The sequence below is a fragment of the Schistocerca gregaria genome, chromosome 5 (genome assembly GCF_023897955.1).
Source record: "Schistocerca gregaria isolate iqSchGreg1 chromosome 5, iqSchGreg1.2, whole genome shotgun sequence".
Taxonomy (NCBI): Eukaryota; Metazoa; Arthropoda; class Insecta; order Orthoptera; family Acrididae; genus Schistocerca; species Schistocerca gregaria.
In genome coordinates, this window is record NC_064924.1 from 59,767,990 (window position 1) to 59,790,647 (window position 22,658).

At 42.0% G+C, this 22,658-nt stretch overlaps 1 protein-coding gene across 4 annotated transcripts in view; it reads left to right on the forward strand.

The window, feature by feature from the left end:
* The first annotated feature begins 7,228 nt into the window (after positions 1 to 7,228).
* The window catches only part of LOC126271975 (lysozyme-like), a 230,364-nt gene continuing 214,934 nt past the window's right edge, over positions 7,229 to 22,658 (forward strand). Inside the window, exon 1 of one of the 4 annotated variants that reach the window (XM_049974434.1) lies at positions 7,229 to 7,318. The gene's annotated coding sequence lies outside the window, so the exon portion shown is untranslated. Of the gene's footprint in view, positions 7,319 to 7,429; positions 7,532 to 22,658 lie in introns of those variants that run through there. The other 3 variants (XM_049974437.1, XM_049974435.1, XM_049974439.1) reach the window with 3 other exon arrangements.

Here is a 22,658-nt window from a genome sequence, read left to right on the forward strand (position 1 = left end):
GGCATATTCACAGGGCGCGGAGCGTGTATTAGGCAGTCAGGTTCGTATTCAAGGGCCCCAGTCATGATTTTTAGGCTGGTTACATAATATTTCGAGGGGATTTTGATTTTAGGTCCCTAATAGTACGCCGGCTGGAATGGCCGTGCGGTTCTAGGCGCTACAGTCTGGAACCGAGCCACCGTTACGGTCGCGGGTTGGAATCCTACCTCGGGCACGGATGAATGTGATGTCCTTAGGTTAGTTAGGTTTAATTAGTTCTAAGTTCTAGGCGACTGACGAACTCAGAAGTTAAGCCGCATAGTGCTCAGAGCCATTTGAACCATTTGAACCCTAATAGTGCTGGTTCACCTAAGATAAACTTTAATTTTTTACTACACTCTCGGAAAATGACGGTTAAAGTAATTTCAGCCAAATACAGTGATTCATACGATAAAGGATCAGCTAAGGTTACAACATCAGTGACGGTTCTCTTGTATCGTCCGTAAGGACCTATTTTTATAGACTGAATAAGCGTTCTAGTACCTAGGTTTTAATAACACGAATGCTAACAGGCCGACGAACTATCGTGTGTGAGATTTTCTGCGTATTTAGTGGGAAAAAACTGTTCCAGAAAATTCTAATTGCTCCAGTTACGCTGCCACTGACGCCACCGGTAGATAACTGGCCATTGGAAGCGGCTGCACTACAGCGAAACGAGAATGCAGCTGTCGTCACGGAACTTCCGACTTAAGCTGCGTTCATCGGAAAATATTTAAAAAAATATTGTTAAAAACCAGTCTTATATTGTTATTGTCCAGAGACATATCTTGTATTGCCTGTACGCACCAGATTATGTTTACTTGATTGGACTTTGAATTGAAATATTACTGAACGCTACGGCATTAGGCGCGAAATCTGTATAAGAATGGGAAGAATATATCTCTATTAATTTACTGAAATTCTTGACATGTGGACATTGTAGAGTGTATTTATTAATGTACTTGCTTGGTTGAAGCTTTATATTGAAGAGGAACACTCGTTATTAAAATATTTACGTCAAAGTGACATACTGTTTATTCCTAGAAAGAGCTGTAGCTTCCGTGGAAGCGGAAATTTTTAGCAGTTGTGGTAGTCATGATTTCTCCTCACGCTGAGTACGGACTCAGATAACTGGAAAGAGTATCCAGGGTTGGTTAACTGAATCAGTTAAAAAACCGCCATGGGATGTGAACTTTTAGGCCCATCTGTGTGGAGTCCACTTGGATTGAGGATTCTAATAGGAGCATCCAAGTTCGTACTGGTTGAGAATGAATTAAAATCTGACCACTTACGATAAATCAAAGACCTTCGATAGCTGGTACGTCATGCACACTTACGAATGTTGAATGTCAAAGGACACTTGCTTGGTATCTTGAATCTGTTATAGTCTAGATCATGCACATCTATGTAGCAATAGTTTTGTATTTTATTTTTGGCACGTCTAGTGTGGAAATGCTCTAATCAGTGTGTACTAGGCAATGGTACATATGTCATACGCGGTGTGTGTGTAACAAAATAAAAGCATTTAATTTAACTAAATAGCCTTTAAGATGGTTCAAATGGCTCTAAGCACTATAGGACGTAACATCTGAGGTCATCAGCCCCCTAGACTTAGAACTACTTACACCTAACTAACCTAAGGACATCACACACATCCATGCCCGAGGCAGGATTCTAACCTGTGAAGGTAGCAGCAGCGCGGTTCCGGACTGAAGCGCGTAGAACTGCTCGGCCACAGCAGCCGGCCAGCCTTTAAGAGAATGACGTTTTTCTTGTTGCTTTTAAAATGTCAGAAGGTGCTCATTTCTTAATGTTGTTATTTGTTAACATGTGAAACCTCACAACCAATAATAGTGGACTCTTTTCTTGCAGTTTCATTGGCACTTAATTGTTTGCTTAAGTTTAGGTAAATCTTTGGTGAACAATACTAGGTTTCACAAAAAGATTCTTCAGACTGTATCTTGTACATCAGTGAAAATAGAAAATTTGATTACATTCTTTTCACCTTATTCATGCAACTAAAAAGTATAATTTAAAAAAAAATCAAATTTTTCAAGGATATACACTACTGGCCATTAAAATTGCTACACCACGAAGATGACGTGCTACACAGCCAAAATTTAACCGACAGGAAGAAGATGCTGTGATATGCAAATGATTAGCTTTTCAGAGCATTCACACAAGGTTGACGACCTTAAGCGACACCAACAACGTGTTGACATGAGGAAAGTTTCCAACCGATTTCTCATACACAAACAGCAGTTGACCGGCGTTGCCTGGTGAAACGTTGTTGTCATGCCTCGTGTTAAGGAGGAGAAATGCGTACCATCACGTTTGCGACTTTGATAAAGGTCGGATTGTAGCCTATCGGGATTGCGGTTTATCGCATCGCGACATTGCTGCTCGCATTGGTCGATATCCAATGACTGTTAGCAGAATATGGAATCGGTGGGTTCAGGAGTGTAAAACGGAACGCCGTGCTGAATCCCAACGGCCTCGTACCACTAACAGTCGAGATGACAGGCATCTTATCTGCACGGCTGTAACGGATCGTGCAGCCACGTCTCGATCCCTGAGTCAACAGATGGGGACGTTTGCAAGACAACAACCATCTGCAAGAACAGTTCGACGACGTTTGCAGCTGCATTGACTATCAGCTCGGAGACCAGGAGCGCCTGCGACGAACCTGGGTGCACGAATGGCAAAACGTCATTTTTTCGGATGAATCCAGGTTCTGTTTACAGCATCATGATGGTCACATCCTTGTTTGGCGACATCGCGGTGAACGCACATTGGAAGCGTGTATTAGTCATCGCCATACTGGCGTATCACCCGACGTTATAGTGTGGGGTGCCATTGGTTAGACGTCTCGGTCACCTCTTGTTCGCAGTGACAGCACTTTGAACAGTGGACGCTACATTTAAGATGTGTTACGACCCGTGGCTCTTCCCTTCATTCAGTCCCTGCGAAACCCTACACTTCAGCAGGATAATTCACGACCGCATGTTGCAGGTCCTGTACGGGCCTTTCTGGATACAGAAAATGTTCGACTGCTGCCCTGGCCAGCACATTCTCCAGATCTCTCACCAATTGAGAACGTCTGGTCAATGGTGGCCGAGCAACTGGTTCGTCACAATAGGCCAGTCACTACTCTGTGGTATCGTGTTGAAGCTGCATGGGCAGCTGTACCTGTACAATCCATCCAAGCTCTGTTTGTCTCAATGCTGAGGCGTAAGAATGCCGTCATTACGGCCAGAGGTGGTTGTTCTGGGTACTGATTTCTCAGGGTCTATGCACCCAAATTGCGAGAAAATGTAATCACATGGGGCCGGCCGGGGTGGCCAAGCGGTTAAAGGCGCTACAGTCTGGAACCGCGCGACCGCTACGGTCGCAGGTTCGAATCCTGCCTCGGGCATGGATGTGTGTGATGTCCCTAGGTTAGTTAGGTTTAAGTAGTTCTAAGTTCTAGGGGACTGATGACCTTAGAAGTTAAGTCCCATAGTGCTCAGAGCCATTTGAACCGTTTTTTTTTTGTAATCACATGTCAGTTCTAGTATAATATATTTGTCCAATGAATACCCGTTTATCATCTGCATTTCTTCTTGGTGTAGCAATTTTAACGGCCAGTAGTGTATTTTTTGCATTCAAGCAGATACAACTTTGAGGCACTTTTTACATTTATCTTTAAGACAAAAGTTTTCATTTAATTAGCACCTACGTTCAATGGATCCTCCAGCGGACTAACAAGAGCAAGAAGACGTTAGTCAGACGCGGTCCCTGTTTGTGCGGCATTGTCTGGAGTTACTGAATTCACTGCCATTACTTGGCAGATTCACGATTCACCCAAAGTTTTTGCGTTGAGTGCTACATAGATGGCGTTTCTTTTTAAACCTTCACAAAGTTACGAATGTATATAACAGCAAATGACAACGTCATATGTATGTGTCAGCTTGTATAAAGTAGACATGGCTGAAAGCCTAAACATCTGCACTTGATAATGGCCTAAGGCCGAAATTGCAATAGTGGAAATAAAAAGTTTAACAGTCACTGGAGTAAACATGATTTCTTTCAAGAACCTTCACAAAGCGTAAGAACAATCAAATAATGAGAGATCAGCCGATCGTGTGGGTCTATGGTACGATGCGAGATCTGTACGCCGCTTGCGGGCCGATCGGCACTGAGGCAGCTGATCGTTATGGAATGCTCTTTACCTACAGGCGTCAGTGCGGTAGCGCTCTACCGTGTTGAAAACTGAACCGTTCGGAACGTTCTCACAATTGTGAAAAAAGCCATATGAACGAGCGAGCTAGCTGTGCCAGGGAGAGATTCCTAGAGGCTTGAACCAACAACAGAGCAGTAGCACTCTACCGTGCTGAAAAACTGAAACGTCGCCTTAGAAAAATTAATGAATTACTGTGCTGATAAACCTCTTACATTATTTGATTTTCAAACAGCTGAGCAGAACTGAACGTAGTCAGACATTTCGCTCTTTACCTATTTTGATCGTCACCAAACTGACACACAATATTTTTAGCGCAACGCAATCTGACTGTCAAAAATCCCTATAAACGAATGGCCCTGACGAACAATAATGTATAGCTTTCATGATTCACTTACCTCACAAAAAACTTCGTTACTCGAACTACTGCAATACAGCGAGCATCACTACTGCCAGCTACATAAAAGATTCAAACTACTGAAGGCACTAACTACTGATAGGCATAGTTAGCAAATGAGAGATTTTGATAGAGAACAAACAATGTATTTACCTTAATAGTGTTCAAAAGTCATAATATATATATATCTCAGTCCATGATATTCAATATTACAAATTTACTCTTTCTGATGGACACACGTCCAGATCGTCCGCTCTCAAAATACCGCCATCTCTCTCCCCACATCCACCACTGCTGGCGGCTCACCTCCAACTGCGCAACCCTACGCGCTGTTAACAGCCCAACACTACAATAGTGACTATTTCAACAATGCCAACCAGCCACAGACTGCACACAACACAGCCAGTGGTTTTCATACAGAGCGCTAGATGACGTTACCAACATAAAAACCTAAACCTACTTACAAAACGAACCGTTCGGAACGGTCTCACAGTTGTGGAAGAAGCCAGATGAACGAGCCAGCTAGCTGCGCCAGGGAGAGATCCCTAGAGGCGTGATCCAACAATTGAACACTGGCGCCAATGTAAGCTTTAGCTTTCGATGCGTATGTTAAAATTCACTTCATGTTTCTAACATCCAGGACATATATGGTATTTTGACGTACAGTGAATATTTTTGAAAGAAACTGTATATTTTAATTATAGAATCAAATTTCGGATCTTTCCGGTGCTGTAATTCTGATTCTGCCCGCTCCGTTCACCCAAATACTCATGAATGAACCTAGCAAAACAATGTGATTGATGCTCGCCTGTAAGTAGGACGGAGTACGATTATTTCGAGTCGGCATCGAACGGAACCTCCTCAATATGGTCGCACCTCTTAGAGAAACTGGTGAGAAGTAGAGATGGGCAAACTGAAACACGTAACTGTTTCGAAACAAATGATACAGTACAATGTAATGTTTCGATGCGGTGTTTCGAAACAGTGAAACAGTTTGTGTTTTGTAATCTAATAAACCTACACATTTTATCATCTTGAATGTCTACTGTGTAAGTATGTCCATATAAACAAAAATAAGGTGCGAGAGCGATAATCATATCGCAGAAAGTATGAAACTTTCACGTAGGTGTCTTGGTAGTGTCGTATTTCCTGCAGCAAATGCGTTGCTTTCGTGTCGTGTGACTTTCATACTTTGCAATTGGCTGAGGACAGCCATAGCTGAAGACAGAAGAACCACCACGAACGGAACTGCAGGTGGGAGCAAACTGCAGAAACAACGGATATGCTACAGGGATTCCAACATTCCGTTTGTATGGGTAATATACCCATCCTGCTAATTTCCATGCACACAAATGGAATCATTGTGGATAATAGGCACAGTGACTATAGACTCACAAATAATGCCAAATAATTCTAACAAATAACAAAATATAACAGCAAAAATTTTGTCTTTCAAGGTGTTTCGAATCGTTACTATAAATTCACCATGCTTCCCAGCCCTTCCCGTTCACCATTACACTATCAGTGATATGTCATACAGATTGCTTGCAATTATACCTATATGAAATTTATGTATATGTCTAATAACTGTCACTCTACGCCTTTTTTTATTCTAAATGTTGTAGGCTTACTTGCGTTGCTTAATATGATTACTTTACATGAACAGAGAAGCCTGTGTTATAAAAAAAGGGTAATTTAACTGAATGATTTTCGCATATTTATTATTTTGAATGTGAATAGTATGCGTTGCTTTATTGTTTGGTTAGTGTTTATAAAGCAGATGTTACGCCATTTCGAAATAGGACAGTCAGCTAGAGACGAAGCTTTATTTTCGGATATCTTAAGCTTCATGCTATTGCTTGTCAAAAAGATTTCGACGTTCTTGAAAGTGTTTCATGAAGTGGTATGTTGTGTTTCAGTACCTGTGCCGAGCCCGAAGCTCGTCCGACACAGAGCGTTATGAAACGTCACTGTTTCGATACAGTTAGTCCGTTCCAAGCACAGGTGGACTGAAACAGCCTTATTTTGAAACAACGATACAGTTTCTGTGGCTGGCTCGAGATCGAATCTGGTCCGGTTATCCGAGACAGGGACGGAATGAAACACAACTGTTTCGAAACAGTGAACCACAGCCGTTCCGAAACACTGAAACAGTTCCACGTATCGATACACTGTATCAAAACATAGAAACATTGGCCGAGTCTAGTGAGCAGGTTAGTAGTACAGGTACAACTTCTCTGAGAGAGAATGTCACGCTTGTAATCGAGTCGGGGCCAATGTTCCGCTTCGCTCATCTCGGCAGCTGTCTAGCGGGGAAGAACTGTACACAGCAAAAAAAAAAAAAAAAAAAAAGGATCGGGAGACATAATACGCAAATCGGAACAAAATAACGAGCTAGCTGTGAAGTGTGGCGTGGGATAAGCCAACCATCGCCGGCTATTATCCGATACGCGGCTGCAACGTAACGTAGCGGACTAAAGCGAGGCCGGCAAGGTCACGGGTGCTTTTTGGCCGACACGAAGCCTGACGCCACAGGCAACTCCCCCCCCCCCCCCGTTCCCTCCCCCCCCCCGGCCTCCCTTCCCGCCCACAGCACAGCAGCCGCGCCACATAAAAGCGACGCCGACGCCGACGACTCGTCACGTCACACAGCAGCAGCGCACCGTACTCACAGCCCTGACCTGGTACGTACCGCAGAGCCTCATTCTCGCTACTGACCTATCTCCTGTAGTCAGTCTGTAAACTCAAGAGCGAGCAGCGCTTTTGGTGGGGGAAGAACGATACCACCGGCCTACAGGGGCGCCCAACATCTGTTGCCCGTTATCGGTCTAGCGGTGTAGATCGGCGTTCAGTGATATACGTCGTTTCTGTTCGTGGAATCTTAGTTGTCAGTGTCTGTGAGTTAATTTTGTATACTTACTGATGTACTTCGATACAGAATTTGAAACACGAACAGTTGCTAGCATGAGTTTCTCAGAAGTAGATACCTTAGGGGTTGCGAAGCAACTCAAATCGCTTGATACGGGCAAGTCTTCAGGTCCAGACTGTATACCGATTAGGTTCCTTTCCGATTACGCTGATATAATAGCTCCCTACTTAGCAATCATATACAACCGCTCGCTCACCGATAGATCTGTACCTACAGATTGGAAAATTGCGCAGGTCGCACCAGTGTTTAATAAGGGTAGTAGGAGTAATCCATCGACCTACAGACCTGTATCATTGACGTCGGTTTCCAGTAGGGTTTTGGAGCATATACTGTATTCAAACATTGTGAATCACCTCGAAGGGAACGATATATTGATACGTAGTCAGCATGGTTTCAGAAAACATCGTTCTTGTGCAATGCAGCTAGCTCTTCATTCGCACGAAGTAATGGCCGCTATCGACAGGGGCTCTCAAGTTGATTCCGTATTTCTAGATTTCCGGAAAGCTTTTGACACCGTTCCTCACAAGCGACTTCTAATCAAGCTGTGGGCTTATGGGGTATCGTCTCAGTTGTGCGACTGATTTCCTGTCAGGAAGGTCGCAGTTCGTAGTAATAGACGGCAAATCATCAAGTAAAACTGAAGTGATATCAGGTGTTCCCCAGGGAAGCGTCCTGGGACCTCTGCTGTTCCTGATCTATGTAAATGACCTGGGTGACAATCTGAGCAGTTCTCTTAGGTTCTTCGCAGATGATGCTGTAATTTACCGTCTAGTAAGGTCATCCGAAGACCAGTATCAGTTGCAAAGCGATTTAGAAAAGATTGCTGTATGGAGTGGCAGGTGGCAGTTGACGCTAAATAACGAAAAGTGAGGTGATCCACAGAAGTTACATAAGAAATCCGTTGGAATTCGATTACTCGATAAATAGTACAATTCTCAAGGCTGTCAATTCAACTAAGTACCTGGGTGTTAAAATTACGAACAACTTCAGTTGGAAAGACCACATAGATAATATTGTGGGGAAGGCGAGCCAAAGGTTGCGTTTCATTGGCAGGAAACTTAGAAGATGCAACAAGTCCACTAAAGAGACAGCTTACACTACACTCGTTCGTCCTCTGTTAGAATACTGCTGCGCGGTGTGGGAACCTTACCAGGTGGGATTGACGGAGGGCATCGAAAGGGTGCAAAAAAGAGCAGCTCGTTTTGTATTATCATGTAATAGGGGAGAGAGTGTGGCAGATATGATACGCGAGTTGGGATGAAAGTCATTAAAGCAAAGACGTTTTTCGTCGAGGCGAAATCTATTTACGAAATTTCAGTCACCAACTTTCTCTTCCGAATGCGAAAATATTTTGTTGAGCCGAACCTACGTAGGTAGGAATGATCATCAAAATAAAATAAGAGAAATCAGAGCTCGAACAGAAAGGTTTAGGTGTTCGTTTTGCCCGCGCGCTGTTCGGGAGTGGAATGGTAGACAGATAGTATGATTGTGGTTCGATGAACCCTCTGCCAAGCACTTAAATGTGAATTGCAGAGTAGTCATGTAGATGTAGATGTAGATATCCGGATGTGATGGATAATCGTCTATCATTGCAAGGAAATATGCAGAATACTATGAAGAAGAGGTATTCGCGGAGTAACTAGCGTTCGATTGTCTCTAATGTTATTACAGTTTGTATTAAAGAGGCGGCCCAAAAAGAACTGTTGGCTAATATTAGCAGTCCCAATTAAAGGACTGAAATCCATGCAAACGTCAGCCTCACCCAATAGGGCACATAAGTAAGGAACGAAAAAATAAGCCGCATGGTTTACTGGAAACGCCACCAAGAAAAACTAGTAATTTTGGGAGGAAACCCATCGTTATAGACAGTTTCAAAATCACGTAAAATCTTTGATGTTTGTGTAACACTAAATCTGTATCTCGGTCACTATTCACCTGATCCTATGACATATTGCTTAAAACATGTGCGCAACAGCTATTCTAAACACTGCTGAAATTTCCTTCGTAACATGTACACCTATTTTGGACTTCTAAGCAAAAAGCTTGACATTCGAGGTGCTTTCACACATTAATTTTTATTTTTTGGTAAGAACTTTATTTGTTAATCTACAGTAATGTTGTCCTCTTCAAAATATTCCCCAATACATGCTATACACTTATGCCAGTGATTTTTCCAATTCCTGAACACTTCAGGAGCTGTTTCTTCGGGACAGTTTATACGTCTCTAACTATACATTTTTAATCTCATCCATGCTTGTAAAACAGCTGTCTTTTAAGGCCTGCTTTGAAATGCTTATACCACTTGTCTGCCCTTGGTTTACTCATAACAGGCTCACCAAAAGCAATATTTACCATTTCTAAAAATTTTATACACTTTATTGAATTCTTACAACAAAATTTAATACAGATTCTCTAATTTATTTTTACACAAAACAAATAATCGTTGATGCTACCAAAACACATGTAACCTTTCTGACAGCTGAGTAAATACCCAATATGCATAACATTGTACACATACGTTTGAGGCATGTTTACAAAGACAGAGACGAGAAAGTAGTGCAAATCGGACTAATACAACACACAAAATTATAAATATCTGCTTACTTTTTAAACACTCTTCGTGTTGCAAGAATTGCTAAGTTTCAATGCAGTCCTTCAACGAAAACGTCCACCTCTACACAAAGTAAGAACAAGCCTTAAATTGTACAGACTGATTACATTATATGTGGTTCGTTCCACGAGTAGCAATAGAGGAACATACATTCACATGAACAGACATTCGGTTCTATGTTTGTAGTATAATCCTCACTTCCGTTCTTATGTTAATAATATTTACTCTATTATGTTGTGTTTCGGAAGAAGCTATGGTTTTTTGTATTCCTTATGATCTTAATGCATTTGTCTAAAAATGAAAGCAGCCGAGACGTATACGTACACAGCGTGCCCAGATTTAAAGCGCGCGCCGCGGCAGGGCCGGTACTACGTTGTGAAACAGCCTGTAGAATCTCCCTGTGACGTAGCTGGGTTGGCAGAGTGGGGACTCGCTCGCTCACTCTTCAGTTTACCGACAGGCTATAGCAGCTTGTCATCACGTGGGATACAAAAGAATCAGGGTAGCGAAGCCCAGGTTAATACAGCGTTCTTTTTCTTCTGGTGAGCCTCTGGCACAACTCTGCACCGTCACCTAGTACACAAAACGCCTGCTTATGCATTGAATACTACCCAACAATCAGGTTTCAGTACCGTCAAACGGGGTGATTTCGGACGGTTTTGTCGTTATTTCGATTGTAACTTTTGTATATATTTTTGGATTAAATTGATTGTTATGGAAGTGGTAGGGTATATGTGTAACGAATAAAATATCCCAGAACCAGAATGTGTATGTGTAGGTATATTTATCTGAGGCAGTTACATAAAGTGTCCGAAGGCACCCCATGGTTTGGGGTTATTTCGGACACATATGTTTTTTAAATCTCTGTCCGAAGTATATAGAGGGCGAATTAGGACCGTTACTGCCCTTTTTTTAAAAAAAATTGTGCATGCTTTTTATTTGATTTCGGTGACATTTTACGGTCCGAAGTTACGGTATAAGAGGGCGAATTAGGACCGTTACTGCCCTTTTTTAAAAAATTGTGCGTGCTTTTTATTTGTTTTTGGTGACATTTTACGCATTTTAAGGGAGCCCTTTGTTACGAATAAGTGATGTGGAATCTTATATTTCGAATTTTATATATTACAGTTAAGTTTTTATTTTGCAAGAATTTAAATAAACAGTCTCTTTGTTCACTTCTGCACGAGCTCATTTAATATTTTCGCTTAAGCGAACGGAAAGAATTCCTGAATGTCGTTTGAGGAATAAATGCACCCATTCTTCTCCTGGCAAGATACTACGAAATTTCTTCTCTTTTCGGCTAGATTTATCAAGGTAGCCTTTAACTAAATATCTAATATCCAATTTAGTGAAGGGAAATCTCCAACGTACAGCCCTCAAGATACCTTGCTTCAACATTCTTTGTTCTTTATTTAGCACTGGCTGTCCTCCCATTTTTTTCGAATGTGCTTCCTGCACTTTATTTTGTAGGGTTGATTTAGGTATACCATACAAATCACATGCTTTTTCTGTGCGATAATTAACCACTCTGAATATCACGAACAGCTTTATCTAAAAGTTCCGGCTCATAATTACACCACCGAGCGAGGTGGCGCAGTGGTTAGACACTGGACTCGCATTCGGGAGGACGACGGTTCAATCCCGCGTACGGCCATCCTGATTTAGGTTTTCCTTGATTTCCCTAAATCACTCCAGGCAAATGCCGGGATGGTTCCTCTGAAAGGGCACGGCCGACTTCCTTCCCCATCCTTCCCTAATCCGATGAGACCGATGATCACGCTGTCTGGTCTCCTTCCCCAAACAACCAACCAACCATAATTACACCGTACTGTAGCACCTCTCCTGCTCTTATACACTCATGGCATTGTCCGAAATCACCCCACACAGTACACAGTTTTACAAAAACCGTCGCTATTTTATAACCTTGCACGAGAAACTCGACAAACTTGTTCAGAAATTGTCTCAATGCTGTTAGCTACTGAGCGCGTCTACAATTACGGTTACAATTACTTCCCGCTCGGCGCAATAATAGAAAGTTTCCACTTTACGATAATGCACGGATTTTTAACAGTGAGACTGTTTGTCAGTTATTCACCTAGAGAAACAAGTGACGCAAAATAAAAGTTGTGGAAAGCCATAAATGCAATCTTGCGCTTAAAATAACTGGCGCACGGACGTTAAAATAAGTAACTCTTTCAAAAAATGGTGTTTCTATGCAGTAGCAGAGAGGAAATAAATGCAATCTTGCGCTTAAAATAACTGGCGCACGGACGTTAAAATAAGTAACTCTTTCAAAAAATGGTGTTTCTATGCAGTAGCAGAGAGGAAATAAGCCATACTGTCCGAATTCGCGCTGGTGTCCAAAATCACCCCGTTTGACGGTACGAAATTAGAAGTAAAAACTTCAAACAGTCAAGATCGCTAGAGTACAGCATTTATTTTGATTACCGATTTCAGCAAACTATGTTGGCGTCTTCGGATCTCAGGCAATACACTTTAATGAATCTCGACTGTGTGCACATTATTCCGTTCCGCATCACAAAAAGACATTTCAAGAATACGAAAACAATAGTAAACTCAGGTGACGAAAGTCATGGGATACTTCGTAATATCGTTTCGGACCTCCTTTTGCTCTGTGTAGAGTAGCAACTCGATGTGGCATGGACTCGATAAGTCGTTGGAAGTCTCATGCAGAAATATTGAGCCTTGCTGTCTCTATAGCTGCCCACAATTGCGTGTTGCCGGTACAGGATTTTGTGCATGAAATGCCCCATAAAAGTTCTTCACGATTCATGCCGGGCGATCTGGGTGGTCAAATCATTCTCTCGAACTGTCAAAAACGTCCTTCAAATCAATCGCGAACAAGTGTGGACCGGTGACGTGGCTCATTGTCTTCCATACAAATTCCATCGCTGAATGGCTGCAAACGGTCTCAAAGTAGCTGAACATAGCCGTTTGTAGGGTATGATCACTGCAGCTGGACCCAGTCAATTCCATGTGAACAAAGCTCACACCGTTATGGAGCCACTTCCAGCTTCCACAATGCCTTGTCGACAACTTGGATCCGTGGTATCGTGGGGTCTGCACCACACTCGAAACACACAGCCAGTTCTTACCAACTGAAACCAGGACTCTCCTGAGCAGGCCATGGCTTTCCAGTCGTCTAAGGTCCAACGATGTGGTCACGAGGCCAGGAAAGACGCTGCATTTCTGCAGTTCACAGTGTTGCTTCTCTGTCAACATTGACAGCTCTACGAAAACACCGCTGCTGCCGGTCAGTAAGTGAAGCCCGTCAGCCTCAGCGGTGTCCGTGGTGACAGGTAATGCCTGATATTAGGTGTTCTGGGCACACTCTTGACCCTGTGGGTTTCGGAATACTGAATTCCCCAACGATATCCGAAGTGCAATGTCCCATGCGTCTGCCTCTAAAAACCGTTCCGCGTTCAAAATCTGTTAATTCCCGCCGTACGGCGATAATCACGTGGCAAACTTTTTCGCATGAATCACCTGAGTGCAATTGACAGCTCCGCAAGTGCACTGCCCTTTTACACCTTGCGATTGTGACACTACAGCCATCTGTATAAGTGCATATCGCTATTCCATGAATTTTTCCCCCTCACTGTATATCGGCACGTCAAGCATAAAACAATCGTTACATGCCGTGCATATTGTACCGACTATACATGCTCATGACCTTACAATAGCTGAATTAAGACTGGCGTAACAGCCAAAAACTGGTTTGTGAAATTGGTAACAAATACTGTAGGATATCACACCCGTGTCGTGTGTGTTTTCATTCTTAATAATACGTTTATAAATCTCACACTGTACATAAAACCGCAGAAATAATCTGCATAAAAACATGTCTGCAAAATTATTAGTCTACACTGTCTTAGGGACGGACCAAATTCTGCTTCCGCCGATCCGCGTATTAATATGTAACGCAGCCAATGAGATTGCTGCTAACGTAGAACCTTTTCTCCTCGCGGATCACACTCGCGCAGTGATACCTGAACGTGCGAGGTATTATAACGAGTGTACAGACCTCTGATTAGTGAGTCTGCATCAGTCTGCATTTGTCTGCATCACTCTGTACCAGTCTATAGTCAAGTTTTAGTGTGCACCTAATAAGATTATCATATTCCTGTACATAGCCATGAAGATAAATGTATAGACACTTTGTCAAGTATCAGAGATATGTGAGAATAAGATTAACGTACCAAGACCAAAGGAACTTCAGATTGACAATTGTAAATAGCATCCAGAATCAAGTTACGTAATTTCTATGATTGTTATTATTTTAATAAATGTGTGTGAAAATTAATCAAGTTCTGGTTAAACTTGGTCACCGTCAATCTGCTACTCTAAGCGTGCAAGTGGCATTTCTATCGTCTGACCTAATGGCAGAAGATAAACACGCCACGACAAGACCACAAGACATACTGCTGACACTCGCCTACTTCGTTAGAGCGACAAGTCAAATAATCTGATGGTGTGTGTACCGAAGGTCTTACAATACGCACACAAAACATTCAAATAGAATTTACAGTCAATATTGTCACGAAATATCTATTATTTTTATGTAATTAAAGCGTAAAAATCTTTAAATACCAAGATTTGATCACGTGATCGAAAACGCTCTGTTACTGGCTGAAGCTAGTGACGTCACAGACTAGAAGTAAGACGAAGCTTAATGTGTGATATAGTAGTGTTAGCCGAAGTTACGAAGTTATTACGTACTTTTTCTGCAAACATCTGTTCAGTAATGGAAAAAGGCAATTACAAATTTCAAGTAACAATCGAAAGGAATTTTGTGGACGATTGGGAGTCCTGTGAAAGTTGGTGAATTTATGCTCCGCCGATTTAGAGCGGCGAAATGTGCAATGACGGACGTTATTTCCCCTGCTCCCTGCAGCAGCATTAAACTCGCTCAAAACTAAGGAACTGAAGAACTTTTGCAAATGGGTCCGTATATTATGACTAGATTGTCGACTATGAGTCATGAGCTACAACACAAAGCACAACAAAATTATTCTTGGCAAACCTTAGTGCTGATTCCCCTTATAAGCATTCAGCAGAGGGGTAAGTTACAGTAGCCATTCCGTGGCACAACGGATAGCGTAGTAGACTGTCAGTCATGGGGCCATATATTTTTAAAAGTGCTACATGAAATACGAAAACAGCGTTAGTAAGAACTCAATTGTAGCAGTTGTTTCGATTGTGGTGTATATTATAATAGCTTCTTATTAATCTTAGTCTGAAAAATGGATGTAAGAGGATAAATGCATTTTATTTGTGAACAAACAACTCACTTTTTTGGAAAGCACTGCAACGAGGTATAGGACAGTGAGGTTTTGTATGCAAAGAGATTTACTTGTAAAACAGTACAGCATGCAGGTAACGCAAACGTAAGGTCTGTGATGTTTGTGAGTGCAAGCTGACGTTAGTGTCTGAAGGAGACTTACTTCATCTGTATGTAAGATGATGAAACTTCAAAAGTTTAAACAATAAAGACCCTAGATGGAGAGTACGAAGATAAAAAAAGTTATCAGTAATAAAGTAAAACGTATGTGGCCACATTAATTAGAAAATATCTTTTTGAGCGTGGCGTGTTTGAATAGCGACTGCCAGTGCAATCTCAAATAAACAGCAACAAAACGCAATAATATTCTGTGGAGAAGTTTTGTAATTGTGATTTGGTTTTGATATAAGAAGATTGTCAAGTCGTTTTACAAATAAATTAACATATTGTTTCGGGTTTGATTCGAAGCAGCTGTTTTACCGAATAATTTGTATTAAGCTAGGTAAAAAGACAATTTTCACTGGTAAAAAGGCAATTTTCACTTGGAGTTTAATCTTATTAAGTGACACAATTCTTCCTTGTAACAGCAACTCTCGGAGGTGAATTAACATTAAACTCACAGTGCAAACCATTTTTAATTAAGATAGTGGACTTTTGCGTCAACGTGGTGACAATTTGCCGGTACAGCACAACCACATTTTGCGCAACTTCTCACTCTCTGTGATAGTCATAAACTACTTTTCAGGAGTTTTTATAGATGTATTTGTACAGTATGGTACTACATACCATTTGTAACCCCGTTTCCGAAAAGTAAGTTCCAGAACAAGACATCACGGTGAATTTACGTTCTGACAGTAGGAGCAGCAAGCTAGCCAGTGACGCCACAGGGCCGGCCGGAGTGGCCGAGCGGTTCTAGGCGCTTCAGTCTGGAACCGCGCGACTGCTACCTTCACAGGTTCGAATCCTGCATCGGGAATGGATGTGTGTGATGTCCTTAGGTTAGTTAGGTTTAAGTAGTTCTAAGTTCTAGGGGACTGATGACCTCAGAAGTTAAGTCCCATAGTGCTCAGAGCCGTTTGAACCATTTTGACGCCGCAGGCATCACATGACACGAATGGAGGGTTTTAGCGGATTTTCAAATTTGAACTTAATTTCCGTTTTTGTAAAAGAATACAGAAATTCAGGAGAAGAAAAAGCATTTTAGGAGCATAAAATGACAAAACATATAAGACGATTTCCAGAAAACAGTAGAATATCCTATTGCTCTTTCGTGCGATTGTTTTGCGTAAGCAACTTCAGCATGCCGCCTAGAAGACAGCGAGCGGCTTTCGAGCACATTCCGGTGTTGGACTGGGGAAGACTAGTTGCCTATACGGATTGGGAAATATCCCTCAGAGAAATCGGTTATCATGTGGGATGGAACCAAGCAGCTGTGACGCGGGTCTGTAAGCGTTGGATAGAGGAACGACGGACCGACACATTCTTTTGGATCCACCTCGTTGCATCACTAACTACTCTTGGTGACAGGCATATTGTACGGATGGTAGTGATAGATCGCTCTGCCACATAACACACCACATCGCAACAAATTCCCATTCGACGTCATTTCCAGTAGAGTTGACTGCGAGGCTTCCATTGCTGTGTTTACCAATGAGACAAGGCAACAGGCGTTTGTGCCGGCAAGGGCCCGTTGAACGACGGTCGTGGAGAACCGAATGAAACGACACAGTTATTACCAACGAATCCCGATTCTGCCTGCACCACCACCACCATGGTCGGATCGGAGTCTGGAAACACCGCAGCGAGAGACGCCATACTGGTCCTGCACCTGGTATTATGGTTTGGGGTGGTACTGGATTCCCGCACCCCGCAGCACGCAATGACCGTACACTAACCAGCCAGCGTTACATCTCTGAACTGTTGGAGCCCGTTGCCCTTCCATATCTTCGGAGCTTGCGGGCGCCACATTGCAACAGGATAATGGGTGACCTGATGTGGCACGCAGTGTTAAAGGCTTCTTCGGCAACCATCGGACCGCATTGCTGCTTGGGCCTCCCTGTTCACCCGATCTTTCGCCTATCGAAAACGGCTGGTTGATGACTGCCGAACAACTGACGCAAGATACACCGGATGAACTTTGGCAATATGTAAACGCAGCATGGACTGCTGCACCCCAGCAACACATCGAGAGCCTCTTTGATTCTGCGCCGAGGGGTGTAACAATGGCGCCAACACTAAACACTCATTTCATCATTTTCCTCGCATCACATAGGGCTGTATTTTCAGTCATGTGATCTTTGTACAACGTGTTATCTCCCAAAACAATTCAAATGGTTCAAATGGCTCTGTGCAATATAGGACTTAACATCTGAGGTCATTAGTCCCCTAGACTTAGAGCTACTTAAACCTAACTAACCTAAGGACATCACACACATCCACGCCCGAGGCAGGTTTCGAACCTGCGACCGTATCAGCACCGCGGTTGCGGACTGAAGCTGCTAGAACCGCTCGGCCACAGCGGCCGGCTCCAAATCAATTCGGCTGTGATATTTCGTGTCCTTCTTGGTGTTGCATTTTCGATATCCAGTAGCGTAGTTATAATAATGTATTTTTAAAACTGAAATTCAGCTTTTTGCATGGACATCAACCTCAAGGATCTGTTCTTTTCTGTAAAAACTGTTCATAGAAATGTTAATAAATCGTATTGAATTTTGTGTTGATTTCAAGTCAGTTTTCGTTTTTTTTTATCTTATCAGTTCATTAAATGATAAACGAGACAGTGGAATTCAATACAATTGAATAATAAACCTTAACTACTTCGTTATAGGCTTTTAATTTGAAAACTGCTCTCAGCTGATACTTTTGCTTGTCATCACAAAATACTCGTTGGTGGAGCCCTCACCAGAGGCTTAGGCGAAAGGTCGACAGAGCATAGATAAGGCCAAGGAAGTGTGCTGCTACCGGAAGGCACGGGCTAATAAGAATCTCTCAGAGACAAAGGAAAGTTTTATCAGTCTTTATCCGCGAGTGTGATCAGATGTTGCGGAACACCTGTTGTCGATAAACGTTATCTCAGCATATGTACTGCTATAAACATCAGTGTCACTGGTAATCTGTATAGTATTCTGAATGTTTCCTAGAAATGGGTACATTTTCCGCCTGCTCTGTCATTAAATGAGCAGTGGAAATGGAAAACGTTCTAACTGCCATCTCTCACATTTATTAGAAGAATCAAAAAATTATATGACTCCCATACATGTTAACTGCACCCATAAAATTGAGAATGTAATCTGATAACATAGAGTTATGCTTCCCCCCTCACACTGCAAAAAATGAGACAAATTAGAAAATAAACAGTTTATTAATAGCGCTGTAAGTTCCACACCTGGAAACTGGTTCTGATTGTCACTAAGAAAATTTTTGTTCCAAGTGCTATTAATGAAGAGCCACTACGTTTCATTTGTGATAAACCAAGTGTGTTCTTTAATTAGTAGAACTGTAGTCAACAAAAACCGTACCTCATTTCTTTTAATTTTTGCAAGTGAACACCGAAATGTATTCTTGGGATCAGATTTTGTAAATTTCACAATAAAATTGACTGTGCTGGTGAGGAGGAAGAAATGTCAACACAGCAAGTAGTCTTTTTGTTTAGCAACTGATAAAACATGACTGATCTTTGAGATAAAGTACAGCGTGTCACGTGTCTGCCTTTTGAATACAATGGCATTTTTCCATTTTTCGGTTGCACACTAAGAATTTTTAGTAGCTATGTGGGCTGGATGAGTATGAGACACTGCATTTAGATATCTTAACGCCTGTATTGACAACAGAATTTTATCAGCTTCTTTAAAATCAAAGAAGTGAGGTCCTCACATTGGAATCACATGGAATGGGTTCAAAACTCTACTTGATTCAGCAGTCTTTTGTAAATTTTGCGAAACAAAAGCTTGTTTACCTTTCTTCTTTTCTCTGTAATCTCTGTCACAGCTGAAAAAGATGTACCCACTCACCAAAAATGTGTATGTTATATCTTCAAACCACCTTAGGCTAAATGGATGCGACCTTGACGCATGTCTCTTGGAAATAGGTAGATATATAGACCATGCACCATCTAGTAACGAACCTTTGAAACATTTTCTTCGGGATTTGACACTTGGAACAAGTCTAGTGACATGCAGCAGAGTACAAAGAACACTATAAAACCAAAAATGCGTTTTGTGAAAAACGAATTTTGTGAAATCTCCATTTCCACTCTTAAACAATGTTTATTCACGATCGCAATTTCGGCTGTTGTGCCATTTCCAAGTGACACCTCTAACATCGAAAATTCGCATAAAGACCAGTTCATCTTCAACAATACACTTCGTCGTAAAATTTGTAAAAGCCGAATTATGTTTAAAGGAAGTTGTACGACTCCCTTCTTGACCATGAAATACCTCAGTGCATAATGTGCATCCTTACGCATCTGCTTGGCTACTCTGTAGTTCCGTCTTAAGTGTTTGGCAAAAGTTCACACCGAGCGAGGTGGCGCAGTGGTTAGACACTGGACTCGCATTCGGGAGGACGACGGTTCAATCCCGCGTCCGGCCATCCTGATTTAGGTTTTCCGGGATTTCCCTAAATCACTCCAGGCAAATGCCGGGATGATTCCTCTGAAAGGGCACGGCCGACTTCCTTCCCTAATCCGATGAGACCGATGATCACGCTGTCTGGTCTCTTTCCCCAAACCAACCAACCAAACAAGAGTTCACGGAGCCTCCTTCAGACTATCTTTCTACCGCTGCGCTCTTGAATACCTCGTGGGAAAAGGAACACATAAAACTTTCCTCTTATTTTATTACGATGGTCATACTTCTCTACGTAGATGGCGGTCAACGAAAAATTTTCTCATTCAAGTGAGAAATGTGGTGGTAGAAATTTCGTCAAAACATATCGCCGCAAAGAAATGTGACTTTGTTTTAACGACTGTGACACCACAACTCGCGTATTAGATAAGTGATGCTCTTTCTATTATTTCGCGATAATGCAAAACTAGTTGCCTTCCTTTCAGTATTTTCGAATTACTCCATCAATTCAATGTTGTAAAAATGCCATAACAAGCGGTAACACCCCAGAAGAGGTCAGATAAGCAACGTTTTTGATGGATTTGTGGCATCTTCTAAGTGTTTTGCGAATAAAACGCAGTCTTTGGTACGGCTTCCGCACTACATTTGAAATCCCAAGGTATTTAGCTGAATCGACAACATTCAGATGTGTGTTATTTATCATGTAATCGAAATTTAACGGATTCCCTTTAGTATCCATGTGGAGGACCTCACATATTTGATTTCTTAGCGTCAATTGCCGCTTTTCGCACACTACAGATAACTTTCTACATCATTTTACAATTCGTTTTGATCTCCTGGTGACTTTAGTAGACCTTAAATGACAGCATCATCTGTAAACAATGTAAGAGGCCTGCCCAGATTGTCTCCTAAACAATATGTGCAGACTGGGAACACCAGAGGGTCTGTAATACTTCCTTGGGGAACACCAGGTATCATTTCTGTTTTACTCGACGACTTTCCGTCAGTTACTATGGACTGTGACCTTTCCGACAGGAAAGCTACCCAGCTGCGATGATACTCCATGTCACGTAAGTTGATTAGAAACCCCATGACAGGAACAGTGTCAAATGGTTCAAATGGCTCTGAGCACTATGGGACTCAACTGCTGTGGTCATTAGTCCCCTAGAACTTAGAACTACTTAAACCTAACTAACCTAAGGACATCACACACATCCATGCCCGAGGCAGGATTCGAACCTGCGACCGTAGCAGTCGCACGGCTCCGGACTGCGCGCCTAGAACCGCGAGACCACCGCGGCCGGCAGGAACAGTGTCAAAAGCGTTCTGGAAACGTACAAATATGAAATCAATTTGAGATCGCATATCGGTAGCACTCATCACTTTCCGTGAATTAAGGACCAGTTCTATTTCACAACGACGATATTCTCTGAACCTGTGCTGATTATATGTCAATAGGTATCTTACGGTGTTTGAACGCAGCGTATGTTCCAAAATCCTATTTCGAAAGTATACCAATGATAAGGGTCTATAAGTCAGCGAATATCTTCCATTTCCTTTTTGTGTATTGATGTGACCTGCGCAACTTTCCAGTCTAAATAAGTCCAGAGCTTTCGTCGAGCGAGCGGTTGTACGTGGTTGCTAAATATGGAACTATTATATCAGTATTCTCCAGAGAACGTTCTAATTGGTATTCAATCTGGATCGAAAGGCTTGCCTGTAATAAGTGACTTAAGATGCTTCGCTACACCGAGGACTCCTGTAGTAGATTTCTTGCATTTTCTAAGTGTTCTGGCAATAAAACGCAAGTGTACTGAAATGAGTAGCTGTTCTTGATGCGAATTCTGGAATATTTACTGCATCTTCCTCGGTGAAAGAATTCCGAAAAGCTGTGTTTAGTAACTGCTTTAGTGGCGCTGCAATCGGTAAAATTACTACCGCTATCGCGTAGTGGAGGTATTGACTTTGTATTGCCGCTGGTGTGTTTTACAGGCGACTAGATTTCGAGAGTTTCGTTGTGGTAAATATTAAAGTCATTTCACACTGAAGTCCGTGCTAAATATCGAGCTTCTGTGAAACAAAGCCAATGGTGGAGAGTTTAGTATTAAAAAAAAAAAAAACTGGCATGTTTTTTTTCGGTGCTTCTGCAACAGTGCCCCAACTTGTTTTGCATATCGTGGGGGATCAGTTCCGTTTCTTATTAATTTATTTGGTACTTTTTAAGAGGACGTTGTCCATTTGTCAACCATGTTTATACATTTCATATGCATTATAATGTCGAATTCTTCATCGTGCATATAGCTGAGCTTCTAAAATTTTTTGAGGACAAAATGAATTCTTAGAGTTATGCAGTTTATTATGTTAGAGCTGTCACTTGAGAATGGTCAACAGTTATAGTCATTATGGTTAATTAATACCTTTAATAACAGTACAGACGAAAATTGTTGTAATTTCTAATATACTGCACCACTGTGGACGCAATCAGACAAAAACTAATGACTAAACGTTTGTGCTGCTTTTCACTTAGACTCATAGACTCACTTCGTGATATTGCTGCACTGGCAGCTGTTTTATTCATCTGAAACATTTTCCCGTCAAGCACCGCAATATACTGATG